General features: G+C 38.3%; 1 long non-coding RNA gene and 1 pseudogene across 1 annotated transcript in view; one reads left to right on the forward strand and one right to left on the reverse strand.

Annotated features, from left to right (window-relative positions):
• The first annotated feature begins 569 nt into the window (after positions 1-569).
• LOC102146446 (rRNA-processing protein FCF1 homolog pseudogene) lies at positions 570-5,447 on the forward strand (annotated as a pseudogene).
• Positions 5,448-9,682: 4,235 nt separating this feature from the next.
• Positions 9,683-20,407, reverse strand: part of LOC135971145 (uncharacterized) — a 35,082-nt gene continuing 24,357 nt past the window's right edge. The window contains exons 2-3 of the long non-coding RNA XR_010587223.1: positions 12,458-12,592; positions 9,683-9,930 (exon numbers count right to left, since the gene is read on the reverse strand). This is a non-coding gene — a long non-coding RNA (uncharacterized lncRNA). The remainder of the gene's footprint in view (positions 9,931-12,457; positions 12,593-20,407) is intronic.

Genomic DNA, 20,407 nt, shown 5'->3' on the forward strand with positions numbered 1-20,407 from the left:
TGGGAACAAAAAGAGGTTTAATTGGACTTACGGTTCCGCATGGCTGGGGAGGCCTCAGAACCATGGTGGGAGGCAAAAGGCACCTCTTACGTGGTGGCAGCAAGAGAAGAATGAGGAAGAAGCAAGTGGAAACCCCTGATAAACCCATCAGATCTCATTAGACTTATTCACTATCACGAGAACAGCACAGGAAAGACCAGCCCCCATGATTCAATTACCTCCCCCTGGGTCGCTCCCACAAAAGGTGAGAATTCTGGGAGACACAATTCAAGTTGAGATTTGGGTGGAGACAGAACCAAAGCATATCAGGCCAAGATAAAAAATAGATGATCAGATACATATATAAATAGAAATATAGACACAAATATATCTAATATATTCTTCATTACAGTTGAAGGAAAGGACATCCTTCATGTCCAAAATTAAATGTATATTTAATTTTCAACTCCATAGAGCTGCTACAATCGTTTTTTAACCCATGCCCAAAATCAAGAACTGTACTTATCTATGGCAACCAGCCACTGCCAGACGTGTATAAATGTCCAGACACATAGGAAAACAGGGCCAAAATGGAGAAGTCTTCAGATGAGAGCCAAGAGAGGGGCAATCTCACAGGCTTTAACATCTTCCTTCTACCAGGAAAGGATTTGATGTTTCTTGGTGATCATAGGGTGACTATAAGTTCTGGGGTGCTCTAGACCTGTTATCCTGGCACCCTATTACTCTCAAAAGTACTTCAGTTCAGATATAGTGTCTTAACCATAGCGAAGCTTTAGAAATTTCTATAATGACATATATTATATCTACAGAGGAATATAAATACATATGCCCACTATTGCCATCTACAAACCCTTTCTAAACAAAGATTTGAAACCAAGTAGTGCCTGTCTTACCACAGAAGTCCAGTGGAATTTTAAGTAACTTCAATAAGAACTGACTCTAGGCTGGGCACAGTGACTCATGCCTGTAATCTCAGCATTTGGGGAGGTCGAGGCAGGTGGATCACCTGAGGTCAGGAGTTCAAGACCAATCTGGCCAACATGGTGAAACTCCATCTCTACTAAAAAAAAAAAAAAAAAAAAAAAACTAGTCAGGCATGGTGGCATGCACCTGTAGTCCCAGCTACTCAGGAGGCTGAGGCATGAAAATTGCTTGAACTCGTGAGGTGGAGGTTGCAGTAAGCTGAGACTGTGCCACTGCACTCCAGCCTGGGTGGCAGAGCGAGACTCTATCTCAAAAAAAAAAAAAAAAAAAAAGAACTGACACTGTTATAGTTTGCCAAGAGGTTCTGGTTTGATGGTATTATTTATTTGTCTTATGAGTTTTGTTAGTCTGCTTCCTTCTGGATCACAGTACTTGCAGACCACAGAAATTTCTGCTGTTCAGAAACTGTCATAAAGCAGCATTGATGTTTACTTACTGCCCATCAATACTTCTCCTGTCAATCTTAAAAGAGCCAGTAATTATACTGACTAGTGTGTTAGTGATTCAAAAGAAACAAATATGGCTTCATTTTAGTTCTTCTGTTTTCTCTTTTGAAGTTGTAGTCAACATACCAGTACTTTTTTATTAACACTATAATTCTCATTACATTATTTTATCAATTTTCAAAGTAACATAAGTAATAGGGCATATAAGAAAAAATTCAGCCTTCTTAAGGCAGAAGAATAAAAGTGGCTAAGATTTATTGGGTGCTGATTAAATCCTAGCAACTGTTCTAAGTCATTTATGTGTTAACACTCTTCCTTGGGGGATGACATCAGCAATATGGCACAATAGGAAGCTCCAAACCATTCTTCTCCCCTACAGACAATGATTCAACAACAACACATGGACCAGATCCCTTTGTGAGAAATCCAGAAACTAGATCAGAGGCTCCTGCACCCTGGGGAACATGAAACCAGTCACACTGACCAACAGGAAAATCTGTGGCAATCACTCAACAGAGCCCATATCCCCAGCATAGCCCAGAGTGATCATGAGGTAATTCTCAACTCCGAGCATCTTCCTGGGGAAGGAAAGAGAAGACTGGAACATAGGCCTAATATTCAGACATTTTGTGGGGCTACCCAAGGGACTGGTTTCTGTCTTTCAAGAATATGAGCATGGACAAGAAACAGCACCAAGTTGGGAGCCACTAAGCACAAAGGTGATGGTAAGAATTATAACAAACTCACTTGCCATTCTCCCCTACCCCCAGTTCAGCACAGCACAAGTGGGAGAAAACTCCTAATCCTGACTTCCTGCTGGGGAGGAAAAGAGTTGCCGTCTCTATCCGACATTTCCAGCTTTTCAAAGGGCTGCCTGCGGGCCTGGCTTCTGTTCCATCTATTTTGGGTACTTGTGGGATGCAGGATATTTTCGATGTTTGGAAATCACTAAGAACAAAAAACAGCTGAGTAGCTTAGTGCTACTCCAAGGACCTGTGGTGCAGAAGACAGAGGCTGATGCAACTTGGTAGTTTCTCCCTCAGGGGGAAAGGAGGGAGTGGAACATGTGTCCAATGTTCCAGTTTCTCCAGTATCTGCCTGAGAAATGAATTTCTGCCTAACCTGACTCAGAATGCTATTGGGACCCTGACAGGGTGCCACTGAGAATAAAACCTGGGTGACCAACGACAGCTCCAGAGAACCTGCAGTACTCCAGATGAACACCAGAGGGAGGAAGAGATAATGAGCTTCAGAAAAAAGAAAACTGGTAATTAAGAATTTACACGCACAAGTCCAGAGAAGGCACATCACCAAAAAATCTTTGAGAGGTCACCAGAATCACTAGCCAGTCTGATTTGTGAAGGTCCCCGTATGAAGCCAGTAAATACTAGGGGAGGTAGCTGTTTTTTCAAATGTGTGCATCCAAACACAAAGTAATAAGGCATCCAAAGACATAGGAAAACACGGCCTAACCAAAGGAATAAAATAAATCTCTAGAAACCAACTTTAATGAAACACAGGTGTATGAATTATCAAAGAATTCAAAATGATCTTCATAAGGATGCCGCATGAGCTCAGGAAAACAGCAAAGAGATAGAAAATACTACAAAGTACCAAACATAAAAATTTGGAGCTGAAGAATAAAATAACTGACTTTAAAAATTCACTAGAGTGATTTGAAGCAGAAGAAAGAATCAGTGAACTCAAAGACAAGTCATTTAAAATTATCCTAACAGAGGAACAAAAAGAAAAATGAAGAGGGAAGAAAGCCAAGGACTATGGCACACTAGCAAGCACATCAATATATATACATTATGGAGTCTCACAAGGAAAACAGAGAAAGAAAGAAGTACAAGAAATAATGGCCCAAAACTTCCCAAATGTGAGAAAGAAAATGGATATAGAGATTCACAAAGCCCAACAGTGTCCGTCATGGATGAACCCAAAGGTCACACTGAGACACATTATAATCAAACTGTCAAAAGCCAAAGACAAAGAGAAAATTTTGAAGGCAGCAAGAGATACTTGAGCTCCCATGTTCATTGTGGCATTATTCACAGTAAGCAAGAGATGGAAACAATCTAATTGTCCAGTGACAATTGATGCGTGGATAAAGAAAAGATGGTATAAATATATAATGGAATAGTATTTAGCCTTTTAGAAAGAAGAAAATACTGTCATATGGTACAGTATGGATAAACTTTGAGGATGTTATGCTAAGTGAAATAAGCCAATCACAGAAGGACAAATACAAATGATTCTACTCACATGAGGTATTTAAAACAGTGAAACTCATAGAAGCAAAAATTAGAATGGTGATTGCCAGAGGCTGAGGGGAAGAGCAAATAGGGAATTGCCATACTATGAGTATGAGTTTCAGCATGCAAAAATGAAAAACATTCTAGAGATCTGCTGTACAATATCCATACAGTTAAACGTATTGTACTATATACAACTGAAAATTTGTCAATTGAGATTTTATGTTTTTTACTGCAATTTTAAAAAATTCATCCACAAAAGAATTTTATGAGGTAAACAGTATAATTTTTCCCACTTTGCAGATGGTTAAGGTAAAGCAGAAAGAGTGCAATTCAGTTGCCCAAGGTCATATAGCTACTTAGTGGTACCCAGGATTTTAACCCAGATTTCAATCCAGAGCCTACATCTTAATACCTTGGTCATTGCCTCTCTGGACTGCTAAAGAATTGTGGCAACCAAGTACCTGATTCATCACACCTGTGAGCACTGAGCTCTCCCAGCAATGAACCAAGCACTAAGGCTTGTGAATCACCACTCTGTGACCAAGCCTGTGCTAAGGACCATGAGGCATACAAAAAAGAGTTTAACTCCCATCCCTTCCCCCTTCGGACTTACAGTGTATACATAGTAGTATACAAATTAGCTAAACATTGAAATCACCTGGGGAGGTTTTGGTTTGTTTCTTTGTTTTGAGATGGAGTCTCACTCTATCGCACAGGCTGGAGTGCAGTGGCATGATCTTGGCTCACTGCAAGCTCCACCTCCCGGGTTCATGCCATTCTCCTGCCTCAGCCTCCCGAGTAGCTGGGACTACAGGCGCCCGCCACCATACTTGGCTAAGTTTTTGTACTTTTAGTAGACATGGGGTTTCACCATGTTAGCCAGGATGGTCTTGATCTCCTGACTTCATGATCCACCCACCTCAGCCTCCCAAAGTGCCTAGGGATTTTTTTTTTTTTTTAATATGCAAGTGGGTGAGTCTTACCTTCAGAGACTACGATTTGATTGATTTGGACCATAGTCTGGAAATAGGCATTTTTGCAAGCTCCCCAGATGAGTCTAACACACATCCACTGAGTTGAACCATTGATGTAGAGCAACTATTAACCCAAGGGGAAAAGTTATTCCAAACATTTTTATAAATAATCTAACAGGTAAGGATTCTGGAAGAAGAGTATGGGATGAACATAGAGAAGCAACAAAAAGCAAGGAATTATGCAACCATAAAGTGAATGCTTAGTCTCAGAGATCAGAGGCTTTAAAAAAGGATAGATTAAAACCTAAAAAGAAAGGAAAGAAAGATACCAGCACGCTGAAGAAAAGAGAAGTTCCCAACCCTCTTCTTGCTTATTCTTACAATATAATACACAGCTGGGCCCACCATAACACATCCTAATTGATACCAACTTTATCAACTTTTCCATTAATGCCAAACTAGATTTAGCACAGTTAATGATGAATTGTCTATACCAAGTGTATCCGTTGTATAACTGACTGTGTAATGGCTAAAATTGGGAAATGGGGCAGGAGTATTGGGTGGCTCTAAGGATCATCAAGGATTCAAGATTACCTTGCACACACACACAAAGGAACCTATGCAGATGACAGCTTAGTACAGAGAGTAACCCCAAACGACTGTGTTACATTGTGGCCACAGTTGACCAAGACCTTAAACAAGGAATCTAGAAGATTTCTAAACATAGATATAACATCAAGTAGATGCCAAATGATTATGGAGCCCCTTTTCTAAGTTTCTAAGAGTTTCTAACTCTTAGAAAATGAGGTTCTTCTGCCTTCCTGTGACCAACTTTCTCTGTTGCCAGTTAATGCTGGAGCATGAATTATTAATCTATTCATCAATTTGCTCTATTATGAGCTGGTATGATTAAATACACTCACTTTTTTATGCTGTTTTGAAAAAAAAATTAACAGGTGAAATAGATTTGAGAGTGACGGAGTTGCCAGAGAAAGCTACAAAGGAACTCTTAAGTTGGCACTGATGCTGAATGAAGTTTGAGTGGGAGGAGAAGACAGAGAACAGAGAAGGGAACGAAGGGTGGAATTAGCTTGGTCTTGGGTGGGGGCAGCAGGGAGACAAAGCATATGCCTTTCTTCTTGAGCACAGAAGGTCCTGGGAATTAGGCTGCAGCAAGCATTGCCAGTCCCATCTGGCCCACAGCTGCTTCTGGTAATCATCCAGGTTTATCTCCTGCCAGTCCAACAGAATTTCTGATGAGTAGTTGAGCTCAATAGCTCAGTTCCACTTCAAGCTCTGAATCTGGGATATGCCAATGAACAGCATCTGAACTCCAAGAGAACCATGGAACTCATTTAGTGCCCACCCACCCTCCATAACATCTGCATCATATCTGCTAGGAAAGTTTTAGAAGAAATTAATATATTTGTATTCCAAAAACCAAAATAGATTTCTTAGAAGTATCATGCCAGGTATATTCCAATTATTTCTCATCCCAGGTACCAAGCATCCCTGTTTCTTTGGCAGTTCCAACACTCACCACCCAGTGGTGGACCATGAACTGGGACCCAAAAATCATTCCCAGCCAGCTTCTAGACTCAGTTTTGCGAAACAAGTTGATCCCTGGGTTTTCAACCACAAAACATATGTTAAAACTTTTATTTTATTCCCTGGAACATATTACCAAGTGAAATGAAGCAATGCATGTAGTATTTCTAAGGGATAGGTCATTTTAAAAACATTGCAAATAGTTTATAAAAAAGGATTAAACTTGCACCCTACTTACTAAGTAATAAAAGTTACCACCTACACCACTTCCAGTATTACTAAACTTACATGAATACAAACATCTTCCTAGAGGAGATGCACTCACTATTACTCACTGAAGCTGATTTATAATAAAATAAAACATAAGGGAAAGAACACAGAAAGAGTCCTGAGTACTATTTTTTGGTCCTGCTACAAACTGCTTATACTAATTACCTTGAACTGTTACCCTAACTTCTCTGAACCCTATTTCCCCCATCTATAAAGTGTTAAAAGGAAACTAAAAACACATATGGGTCATTTCCAGGTCTGACATATCTAGACTCTTGGATCTAGATTGCTTAATTCCCTGGAAATACCTTGCGTGGACCAACTGGGAACACAAAATCATTTCAGGGACTATAGGAAGTCACTATAAGTAATAAGTAGCATTACGAGGTTAAATACACCTATTCTATTAATTTGCAGCTTGTTTTTCACTAAATCTCCATTTTAATTTGACATTAGTTCTAATCCCAACCTGCTAAAATATAATGAGAAACCCATGTCCTTGGTAGCTAATCTCCAAATATGGCCCCTAAATGAGCCCTATCTTGCACTGTTCACATCTTTACGTAGTCCCCTCCCCTCTCTCTCTGTTTAACCATATAATGCAACTGAAATGGTGTTGAGGGACTTCCAGGTCCAGGATATAAGAATCGTTGCACATTACTCCTTGGAACACTTGCTCTGGGTGAAGCTAGCTCTCATGTAAGAAGTCTGACTATCCTCAGATCACCATGCTATAAGGAAGGACAAGCTAGCCATGTAGAGAGGACACATAGAAAGAGAAAGATGTCTGACTAGCGCCCATCAGTTCCAGTCATCCCAAATGAGGCTCCACACATGTAAATAAAGAAGCCTTCTTGCCTATCAGCCCACTCAAGCCTTCAGATGACTGACTCCAGGCCCAATAGCCATCTGACTATAACCACAAGAAGACTCAGATGGGAATCACTCAACCAAGCCCAAGCAACCAAGAGAACTATAAGAGATAATAAATTTGTTTTAATATAACTGTAATAATAAATGGATGTTTTGAAGTGATTTTTCTTTATGGATAATAGATCAAATCAAACAATATCCCATGACCCCAAAATTCTACTCCCTTTTAAATATTCTTTAAAAAACCTGTGACTATGTAAAAGGAAGGTTGTAAAGCGATCTTTATTGCAACATTTTTTGCAATGGCAAAAATACTGGGGAGAAATGTTCATCAGCAAGAGAATAAATAAACCACTATGGTATATCTTTATTGGGAATACTAATAAACAGCAATTAGGAATAGTGAGGTGCAAACATCGACAAATACCCAGAGTTACATCATTCAGTAAAAAAAATACAAACTGATATTTATTATTTAAATACAATTTTGTTTAAATATGTATTTTTATGTTCCTATGTCTGGACCATAAGAAAGAGTGACAGAGAAGGTATAGTACATTGCGTGGTAATAAATGCTAAGATGAAAAATCAATCATGGAAGGGAACAGGATTTTCTGGGGGTATATGCTTTTTTAATAGGCAGATGATATGGTTTGGCTGTGTCTCCACCCAAATTTCATCTTGAATTCTCACATGTTGTGGGAAGGACCCAGTGGGAGGTAATTAAATCATGGGAGCAGGTCTTTCCCATGCTGTTCTCATTACAGTGAATAAGCATCACAAGATCTGATGGCTTTATAAACGGAGTTTTCCTGCACAAGCTCTCTTTTTACCTGCTGCCATCCACGTAAGATGTGACTTGCTTCTCCTTGCCTTCCACCATGATTGTGAGGTCTCCCCTGCCACGTGGAACTGTAAGTCCAATAAACCTCCTTCTTTTGTAAAATTGCCCAGTCTTGGGTATGTCTTTATCAGCAGCATGAAAACAGATTAATGTAGCAGAAAAGTCTGAATAAGAAAGCTACATTTGAGCAAAAGCCTAAAGGAGGTAAAGAAATTAGACATGAAAGACATCTGAGCAAAACGTGTTCAAGGCAGAGAAACCAGGTTCCACCCTTCTTGTAACCCTAACTGGGCACTGATTTTATTAAGTAAGTTTGAAATCTTCTTCTCTAAATTTGACATATTAATGTATTTAAAAATAAAAATTAATACAAAATACCATTTCAAAAATTGAGTAATATTCCTGAAGATGCTAAGAGATCTTCTGAAGTGCTGATGCAGGAATATAAATCACCAACTTCAAGACTGCATACAAAATGTATACTCTCAAAAATCTATGAGTGATTTTAAAATTCTCATTAAAGCAAATAATCTAAATATCTAGGTGACCAAGTCCTCCAATATAAAGTTACTTAAGCATAGGCATATTCACAATTACTTCTCTATCATAGGCAACCATCTATTGTCCTTCTTCTTTCCAAGAAAAGATCTTCACCAGAGTATATCACACATCACACTATTCTGAATCAAATATTCAGTTGCAAATAGGTAGTTTCCAGGCAGAAAGGACGTTGCCTAAAAGCTGTCCATATTATAAACAGTTCCTCTTACTTCCACTTTCTTCCTTTTCTTTGCAAGAAGAATGCCCATCACTTCTTTTTTAGGAATGCCCATCACTTTTTTTTAATCTTGAGATCTAGATCCCTAGTTCAAAGAATTTGTAAGAAAAATCTCAGCTCATATATCTGAATCTGTCCTAGAAATGACATGCTGGGATAATAATTTATGAAGGAAGCAATTTTTAAATTTCACCTGGCTTTTGTCACAGCCTTCTCACTTTTCAAGAGTTTCCTTATTGATTAGGGTGTTAAATGGGATTTCTAGCTGCTTCAAAGTGTAAGATACTATTGGGCCCTTCTAAATTCCACAGATGATGCCCTGGCAGCAGCATTAAAGGGAGACGCTGCTGCATCACATTCACATGTGAGTCCCCTTACAGCACTCCTCTGCCTTCTGGAGGAAAATTCAGCACCGGGCCAGTGAGAAGCCAAAGAGCCCTGGGATTCATACACGTATTCCCTGGGGCTCTAGAGTTCCCATACGAATTTTTAAATTCTAAAAAGAATTACATAGGCACATTGTAAAGCCTCTGGATGACCACCATATTATGAAGTATTGCCCCACAGTATTGCCTTTGTTTGCATTTATGGTCTCTTTAGCATCTGATAATATCACTTTAATTATCATGAGATAGTGAGAGAGGTGCATAATTATGGTAGATCTCATTTTTAAGCAGAACCTTTATTAAAAATCAAATTGCATAAACTTAAATAGATTATATTAAAAGGAAAAGTAATAAACACTCAAAGCTTATCACTTCCTAATTATTTTACTATTATATATACCCTTGAGATTATTTACATTTAATGTATCTGTATGGTAGAAACACATGGAATGGTGTGCTACTGCTCATTTTTTCCCATTCTTTATTCAGTGATAACACATTGGTAGCTTGAAATCAGCAAACATTGGAAATCAGGATTTGACTTACTGTTTCTTGATTGTCCAGACCTAAGAAAGTGGTAGAAAAATGTTAACAATGGAGATTAAATTTCAAAGTGTGTCTTAAATTTTTTTTAATTAAAAAATATTACTCCAGTATTCAAACACTATTAGCTGATTCAGTAAGTAAGTTGCTTACCGTATTGATTTTTTTAAAAGTGAACTTCCAACATACATATTTATCATTTCACTTTGATGTTACATTAATGTAAACAAAAATACCATTCAATATTCAGATAGGAACTACATTTGTTCATGAATTGCACTGATCGATTATATAAAAGAACTCCCCCAAAATAAAAAAAAAAAATTCTGTGAGAATCAATTAGCTATATGAAATTTACAATAAAGATTATGTGTGCTGCACATCCTTTATGTTATCAAACTTTGGTTTTTGTCAAAGAGCTAGTAAACATTTGCTATCACACCACTGGATGTATGTATATTAAAATAATGCATTGATATAAACTAAAAACCAAAAGACAACATGTGAATATAGATTTTGCTATAGTAATTCAGGATAAAATAAAACTGGAAAAGAATTGAGTCATGTGATTTTAACAGAAATGCTAAAGCCAAACATTTTCGAACTATAACAATAGTACCACATTCAGACTGAAAGCAGAAATTTAATTTTTATAAAACAATATCATACACAAAATTAATATTATTAAATATCTGTTTATTGGATTTTTATACATTTAATATTGAAATTTGCTTTGAATTTCATAGTTCTGTAAGAACTAAAATCATTCCTCCACTCATTCATTCCCCAGTGAATGAACTGATACAGTTAATATATGCCAAACACTAATTTAGATGCTGGGTTATATCAGTGAACCAAATAGAAGAGTTTTGTTTATTTCTATTTTGTTTATATTTAAGTACTATTCTAATACAGATTGTAGTTTAACATTGGATATTTACAATTTTTTTTCAAAAAAAGACTGTACATTACTCAAATTTGACCAAAAAAAAATACTAAAGCCTTTTTCAGAAGGCAGACAGTCTATAGCCTATTCACTGCAGAGAGGGCTGAAAAGTGACAAAGCATAAAACTCAGTCAAAACTAATGGCTAAGGATGGTGGAGTCTGGCCTTTGCTACCATTTTCCTTTAACGTGTACATTTATTTGCAAATCACTGTCTTAGTCCATTTATGCTGCCATAACAAAATACCACAGACTAAGTAATTTATAAAGAAATAAAATTTATTTGTCATGATTCTGAAGGCTGGGAAGTAAAAAATCAAGGTCTGGCCTCTTGCAAGGGCTGCTCTCTACTTACAAGATGGTGCATTAAACACTGTGTCCTCTAAAGGGGAGGAATACTTTGTCCTCACATGGCAGAGGATAAACGGGCAAGAGGGCCAAACTGCCTCTGTCAAGCCCTTTTATAACAACATTAATCTATGCCTGAGGGTAGATCCCTCATCTCCTAAACACTTGCCAAAAGGCCCCACTTCCCAACACAATTGCATTGGATTACGTTTTCAACACATGAGTTTCAGAGGACACACTCGGACCATAGTAATGATCAAAAGTAGACCATCCTCAGCATTTATGATGTCTGAAATAATCTCATTATGATTAAACCCTTTCACCTAAAGCATTTTCCCATTTTGAAAGGACAGGGTTTTAACAGAGTAATTTAAAATAGGCAGATGTGGCTGGGCATGGTGGCTCACCTGTAAGCCCAGCACTTTGGGAGACCAAGGCCGGTGGACCACCTGAGGTCAGGAGTTCAAGACCAGCCTGGCCAACATGGAAAAGCCCCATCTCTACTAAAAATACAAAAATTAGCCAGGTGTGGTGACATGCACCTGTAGTCCCAGCTACTCAGGAGGCTGAGGCAGAAGAATCACTTCAACCCAGCACGTGAAGGTTGCAGTGAGCTGAGATCACACCACTGCACTCCAGCCTGGGCAATCGAGTGAGACTCTGTCTCAAAAAAAAAAAAAAAAAAAAAAAAAAAAAAAAAAAAAACCATAGCTAGATGTATTAATCAGGGTTCTCCAGAGAAACAGAACCAACATGATAAACAGACATAGATAGATGGATGGATGGATGGATGGATGGATGGACAGACAGATAGATAGATAGATAGATTGATTGATTGATTGATTGATAGATTTTAAGAAATTGGCTCATGTGACTGTGGAGGCTTGACAAGTCCAAAAGTAGGCCAGCAGGCTGGAGACTCAGGAAAGAGTTGCAGTTTGAGTTCAGAGGCAGTCTGATGAATACCCTCTTGCTCAAGGGAGGTCAGTCCGGTTTATGAAGGTCTTTAGCTGACTGGATGAGGCCCACCCACATTATACAGGGTAATCTACTGTGCTCAAAAGCCATTGCTTTAAATGTTAGTCTCATTCAAAAACACCTTCTGAAACATCCAGAATAACATTTGACCAAATATCTGGGAACCACAGGGCAACCAAGTTGACACAAAAAATTAAGCATCATGAGTAAATTCAGCATTTATTGCTTAGTCAATAATTTGCGAAATGCATATGAAAATATTTAGAATGTTATTATTACCTTTATTCTGAGATAAGGAATCACTTCTGGGAAATAATTGTAAATTGAATTCAACCCTGACAAATAATCATGAATTGGATTCCACGGTATTTAAACTTCTTTTAGGTTTTCCTCTTGTCATTAAATTAATTTGAGCTGTAACAAAAATTGAAAGCAAATTAAACTGAAGCTATTAAAGAGTAATTTATACACAAAAAGAAAAATGAAAGTATTGAATTTGGGAAGGAACATAAAGAAATAAAAGTAAGTTGATGCACTATCAGAGTTGTCATTTTAAGTTCTTTCCATAAAAATAAGGGCACAATGGTAATTTAAACACACAGAGAGACACAAGACAGGGAGAGCTAAAGAATAAGAGAGCCAAATTCTGCCAGCATGTCAAAGGAAGGAATTGCTAGGGAGGATCAGAAAACTGTAGAACAGAAATGAAGTCTAACTGTGAGTGATGAAAGAACTACAAAAGTTCTCAGTACAAAGAAGCAGCCAGAAAGAAAAGCATCCCATAGATTGCCTTGAGCACATTTGGCCTCTGAAGCAATAAATGTGCTGAGGTTTAGGGCTGAAGAGACAATAAAGACAGAGTCAGAGGGCAGCCAATGTGTGTAAATCAGTGACCGATGCATTTTCTCATGCCTTGTTCCCTATGGCTCCAGGCCTCAACTGGAACCACATGCCATTTCCACTGAAGGCCAACTTGGCAAACACCATGTCACTCTCTACCTTCATTTAAAAATATCCAGCTGAGAAGAATTATCACTGGAGCTTAAATTAAATAGCCCAATCATGACCAAATATAAACTTTCCATTTTTGTATTGTACAAGACGACTTTTTAAATTTTCCTTTAAAATGAGACAGCTATGATCAATATAGTGGGCACTGACTGGTGCTTCCCCAATTCCCCAGGACTGCTTCTGCCATCCCCACATATCCTTCTTCAGGCTTTCGTGTGCTTTTACCTCCAAAGTTCTCTATGCAGGACTGTCTTCCACTAAGTGCTCTTGAGTCCTGGCACAGCTTGGGCTGCAATAGCAGGAAGCCATAGAAACACCTAGAGGTTTACCTCTGTACCTCCCAACCTTCATCCTCCAGCCCAGGACTAGCAGGGAAATATGGAAGCCCATCTCCTCCCCTCAGGTCAAGACAATGCTGAGATGCATCTTCTACTCAGCAATGCCACTGCAGGAATTCACTACACCCTCCCCAGGACTTTGCCTGAAACTAGCCCCTTGCTTGGCTTCTGACTTGCTCTGTCCTACCTCCCTCACACCCTTAACAGTTTCTCCTGGAAACACTTCCCAGTAAATCACTTGCACAGACAATCCTTGTCTTAGACAACTAGTGAAAGATGATTCTACAGTTTATATTCTTTAGGGCTTTAAGATTCTGTCCAAACAATACATGCAAAACAAGATAAACCAATCCAAGACTGTGTTATAATGAGCCCTTGATTCTGTAGCCAAAGTCATAAACAGTGAGTTAGGGCCATCTCAAGTCCATAAAGTCACCAGTGATGTCATGTATGATGTCACTAGTGGCCTGAGATTTTTATGATGGAAAGTAATACAATGTTACAGGGAGACCACGGACTTTGGAGCCAAACAGGCTGGCATGCAGTACTGACACAACAAATTACTAGTCACATACTCATTGGAAGTCTTAGATTCCAATTCTATGAAATAGTTAGATTCTGAATCTACAAAACTGCGATGCTGACCTTAAAGAGTTTGTAGACGTAAATGAGTAAATATTTAAAGCATCTAATACATCGTAAACACAAATTATTATTTCATTTTTTTTTCTGAAGGGAATGATTTTGTCACAAGGAAACCAGAACTGATAAAACATCTGTTTCCCTACAGTGAAAAGCCTTAAGGTAGAGCCCCAATTAATTATATCATTAGCCACCAGTTTACATTTGGAAGAAGGTTACACAGCAATTGGGTTCTTTTTTTTCTGCTTGTTTACAGATAACCTTAGGTTATCTTGAATTATTGAAGCTTGTTTCACTCATTCATTAATCCATGTTCATTGAGTGGTTATAGCCCAGACACTGGGACATACAGAGTTTTGTAAAACAGACAGATACAACGCCAATAAACAAGTAAACAAGTAAGTAAAATAATTAGAGATGGTGACAAATAGCATGATGGAAATAAACAGGGTAATGATATGAAGTAACTGCACAGGGAGGCTCACGAAGTTAAACAGGCAGTCAGGAAATACCTCTCTAAGACACGGATATTTGAGCTGAGGGAAACAGGAGCCAGTGCTGTGAAGATCCAGGGAAGAACCTTCCAGGCAGAGGGAACAGCAATCTAAGATGGGAGAGATCTTGGCGCCAGTAGAACTAAAGTGACCTGAATTCAGAAGATTATGTTAGAAGATGATAATAGAGAAATGATCAGGAATAAGACCATACAGTTCTTCACGGCTATACTGAATGGTCTGACTCAATGGACTATAGCCATGAGAAGAATTTTTGTTTCTTTCCAACCTTTATTCTTCAATGAATTATACCAAGTCTCCTTTGCCTTCCATTTAAAGACATTTCAGACAGAATGGAAAGCTTCACAGTCAATTTCAGTTATAAAACAACCCTGAGTCTAGTAACATTAAATGTCTAGTAACATTAAACACAGTTTAAAACTTAACCCTCAAATGCAGTTTAATGCACTAATCTTTCCCTAGCTAGGACTGGCCAGCACTTAGAGAGTGACAGTGTCAGCTCTTCCGCTTCTCTCCCTCTTCCCCCTCTCCCTTTTTTGGGTTGCCCCTTCTCCATGGTTTAGAACCTTGGTGAAAATAGGAGGAAAGGGGAGAATATCTCTGACTTCCTCATGCTCCTTGATGGTTGATGCTTTCTGTGTCACGGACGTTCAAGGGCCCACTATCATACATGTAAGAGTATGTGCAAACTCTTCAGGAAGCCCCGCAGAGAACACTCAGTTATTTGATGTAGACAATCTACTCAGAGAGACCTCACCCAATCCACCCTGACTTCCCACCCCTCAGCCATATAGTCCATGACCTCTTGCTTCCAGCAACATGGCTGAAGCCCGGTTCCCTTTCACAGTGCCCATCTAGTCCGTGAGAGAATCGTCCTTTACCTACTAAACACTGGAGGTGTGACTTCCTTAATGCTTGACTCTCTTTCCCCTAGTCTCACATATTCCACATCCTGATTTCAAACCCACTGTATAAGCAAATATCCAACTTTCAATTCAGCGCCATTCACACCTTCTTCAGACACACCCAGTCTCTGTGAGTGGATCTCTTGGAGTGTCACTCCTTCACTTGGCTTAAATCAAAATAATCTACTCTCTTTACATCCAAAAATAAAAGGAGAATCTACAGCACTCTCTCACAGACTGATAACTCAGTTATCTCAAAGATCCTTTGATTTTCTTTATCTAGATGGATAAGAGGCAGGTAAAGAGGTATGCCAGGTGTGATAATGAAACGGAAGCTGTCTTTTCTTACCCAGTGCTATGGGGATGTGACTGATAGCACTCTTTGCAATGTGGAACTACATAGCAGATTTTTCATTTTGATTGAATACAACACAAAGCTTTTTGCTTTGAATACAATCTATGTGATGTATCTATTATTAATAAATGCTTGGAGATTATCTGCAGAACTTGACAGTGAAATTCACATATATAAAGCATAAATGTGTTCATTTATTCATCAGAATGTATTTATTTATTCATTAGTGTGATTTATTCTTAGAATGTGAACACATTTTTATCTCTTCTTCTAATTAATCTCTTAATTACTCAAGTCTGACCACTAATGAACAGCTGTGATTGCTAATACACTCTCCAACAAGAGATGGTCGTACTTTTTCCCAGGACCCCACCCAATCATCCAAAATGTGTGTTTTCATCTCTCTCCCCCGTTCTGTTAGAAATAATTTCTTCTAATAAATGCAGACACCTGGGAAGAGGTATAATAGGTTCTTTTCTTTTTCTAATTGAGCTTCTTATTTTTGTTTATAATGAAGGATAAAATTAGGTAAGCTGGATGCCTTAGTTACATAATGCATAAGGAAAGAAAATAGTAGACTTGGAAAAGCCTTTCTTAATTAACCACAGCTAATGTGTACAAGGTGACAATAAGAAAAATTATATGAAAGAGCAAAAAAAGAGAAAGTATTCTCAAGTTTTTTAGATCCTAAAAGCAAAAGAGAACGACACATCGGGAAGTCACAGAAACACATTAAACCTTTATCTCTGACAATTAGTGATGATGGATGATTGAACAAAACCATAAATGCATAAATCAGTATGTCATCCTGTAGCTAATGTGCCATGTATCATGTACTCAGTACATGGAGCAAGCCGGTTCTGAGGAATCTGATGCTTCAATGAGTTCTAAAGAAAGTAAAATTCAGAAATGCTTTGCAAGGCCTTACTAGCCATAGGATATTGGTACCCAAGTATCCATTCCAGATGTCTATATAAGCACAGATCTAAGTAGTAAAACACAGTAGCCTAAGTTAGACAACCAGTTTGGGCATTCTTCCCTTTCCTGAAGCCCGCAGGTGCAGCAGATCAGGTGCATGAAGCAAACACCCCTATTCTCAGAGGCTCACCCCACATGTAGTCTTTGATACCATTAAAGGTCTTTGAAATCACTGGGCTGCAGTCACACAAGCTGAAATCACCTTATATCATGTAGCTATATAAGATAGTTTTTCTCACCAGGACTGAAAAGAAATAGATGAAAACTTTTTAAATATAATGCACATTACCTTTCATAGAAAATTTCTATGAAAAATAAACCTCTAAAACAGAAAAACATGAACATTACATGAATCTGGTTTTTCTTGATTTCCTTTAGTGTTTCTTATTCCAAAAAAAGTTTTTAAACTGTGTGTGTGTGTGTGTGTGTGTGTGTGTGTGTGTGTACGTACAGCTGTCCCTCAGTGTCCATGGAGAAATTGTTCCAGGACTTCCTACAGATACCAAAATCCAAGGATGCTGAAGTTGTTTATATAAAATGGTGTAGTATTTACATATTAACCTATACACATTCTCCTATATACTTTAAATCATCTCTGGATTACTTATAATACCTAATACAATGAAAATGGTATGTAAATAGTTGTTATACTGAATTTTTTATTTGTATCACTTTTATTGTTTTGGAGTAGGTTTTTTTCAGAATACTATTTATCTGAGGTTGATTGAATCCACAGATGCAGAATCCATAGATACAAAGGGCCTTGTGTGTGTGTGTGTGTGTGTGTGTGTGTGTGTGTGTGTGTGTGTGTGTGAGTGTATGTAGAGAGAGAGAAAGAGAGAGAAGAATAGATGGACAAAATTACAAACATTAGCCAAAATTTTTGCAGTTTCTTTAGATGCTGAATTTGGAAAATGTGAATGGTCTATGAATCCATAAATTTCTGTTAGTGTAATAATACCAGAACACATCAGCAGTAACATAAGAACCATTGCTTAGATCTCAATCTCTAACTAGGAGTGTCCATTAACTAGTTTCCTGGGTCATATAAAGAAAATGGTATGAATTTCATTTTTAGTGACCTAAACATGCCCTTCTCTCTTTCTCCTGGCCTTTGCATATGTGGTTCCCTCTGATTTGAATATTTTTTCTACCTATTGGCCTAACTCCTACTCATCTTTTAGGTGGCAGTTTCAAAAAATCACTGCCTCTATAACTCTTTTGTTGAATGTCATGTACCTTTTGTCATCCAGCTCTACTCTTCTATATTCTCTTACGTAACACTTGCACTGAGAACCTGCAAATTACATTTTCCAGACTCACTTGTCAGCCAGCTCTTTAGGTCTGTCAATAGGAGGCAACAGAAGGGATTGGAAGCCAGAAGGAGTAGAGAAGGGCTTTCTTCTGTTTTTGTTTTGTTTTGTTTTGTTTTCTTGGGATTTTTGCCATTGCTGCCTGTGTTGCCAGAGCAGTGGCAATTCACCTCAGCATCAACAGTTGGTTCTAGCTGCCAGTAACTTCCAACATTGATGAAATTAAACCCATTACACTCCCTCACAAATACCGGCAGAATCCAGATATGCAAAGTTCTGAGACCAAACTCTGCAGGACCCCTCATTCAAAAATCCTAGGTTATAGTATCCTTTTGTTGCTTGGACTCAGATGTAGCAGCTGATTCCTGTAATTGTTTTATCTAACTGACTTCCATGCTTTGATTTTGATTTGTCAACCCTCCAAATACTTATGCATTCAATTCTTAGTGGTAAACTTATGGTGTAGAAATTCCTAGTGCAATTCTTTTTCCTAACTGAACCCAACTGATACAGCATTTGCCACTATGAGTGAGATCAGAAAACAGATCCTCAAAAATAAAATCCCAGGACTTTTGTCATTCCATTAGCCTTGAATGTTGTGCTGAATTCCCTGTCAATTAAAAATGGGATACTGATCATCTGTCATACAGTGGTATCATATTTTATTAAGTTGTAATCTGTAATAGAGTGAAATGAGGTACCTTAAAGCAAATGTCCTGGAAAAAAGGGGGCTCCTGTATTTGACTTTTATGGCAGTAGTGGTGACTACAAAACTGCGGGGTGAAACAAATTTATTCATTCATTTATTTATTTATTTATGCCTCCTGGAAAGCTTACAAAAAGCAATAAATAAGGATTTTTTTTAAATCTAAGTTCAAGAAAATGAGAACTTCTATGGCAGGCCAAGAGAATCTTTTATTTCTTAAAGATTATCGATAGTGCTTAAAATCAGACACAAAATTTAATTATGCAAGTTGAAGAATTATAACAGAAATTGATTCACAGACTCACATTCTCCTTTGTGAAAGGTAGGACACTAATGTGAAAAGAGTAGAACTCAGATCCTTGAAATGAGGACATCTGGGTAGACTTAGATAAAAGTAAGAATATTGATCCCTGGGTCATTCTGAGTCTCTTCTGAGAAGACTCATCATCTCTTGCTTGGAGACGTTGTAATAACCCATCTGAAGCAGATGCTTTGCTAGAGGTATCTTATTAATAGGATGCCTTATTACATCTACTCATATAAGTCAAGTCCAGTGATTCTAGGGGATACTGCAATGTCTGAGAAGGTAGGAGACCACTTTTACTCTAAGATAATTGCAAATGTGGGAATGGATGTTAAGAGTGCTAGATCAGAGGATGGAATATAATTTTAAGTGGGACCTAATTTATTAATATGAATATATTTACCAGAGATTATATATTTGTTTTGGGGGTTTTTGTTGTTGCTGTTGTTGTTGTTGTGAGATGGAGTTTCATTCTTGTTGCCCAGGCTGGAGTGCAATGGCGCGATCTCGGCTCACTGCCACCTCTGCCTCCCTGCCACCTCTGCCTCCCGGGTTCAAGCGATTCTCCTGCCTTGGCCTCCCAAGTAGCTGGGATTACAAGCGTGTGACACCACACCCGGCTAATTTTTGTATTTTTAGTAGAGACAGGGTTTCACGATGTTGGCCAGGCTGGTCTTGAACTCCTGAACTCAGGCAATCCGCCCCCTCAGCCTCCCAAAGTGCTGGGATTATAGGCGTGAGCCACCACTCCCGGCCAAGATTATGTATTTAATGTGAGATTGAGATGCCAAAAATTTCTTAGAATATAAAGAAACAAAATCTAAATGCCCAGAGAGATAGGAATGTTATAGTGGATTCATTATGCACTACCATCCACACACCTCCTTGCTGTTGCCTCCTTGCAGTAAGTCCCAGAGGACATGCTTTTCACCAAAGAATTGAGAAGCACAATAAAGAAACACAGTTCCTAACATCTACTTTGCTGACTTTGCAAGGATCAATAAAGTAACACTGCCTGGCGGTTTTAAGATTGGCGCATAAACTATGCTCTTTTTTGTTTGTAGGGATTGTTTCATCTTCCTCTTTATATTGTTAGATGCAAGAGAAGACTGCTATTACAGCATCTGCCTCTCTCATCTTCTCTGTCTCCCCTCTCCTTCTT

Source organism: Macaca fascicularis, chromosome 6, assembly GCF_037993035.2.
Source record: "Macaca fascicularis isolate 582-1 chromosome 6, T2T-MFA8v1.1".
NCBI lineage: Eukaryota > Metazoa > Chordata > Mammalia > Primates > Cercopithecidae > Macaca > Macaca fascicularis.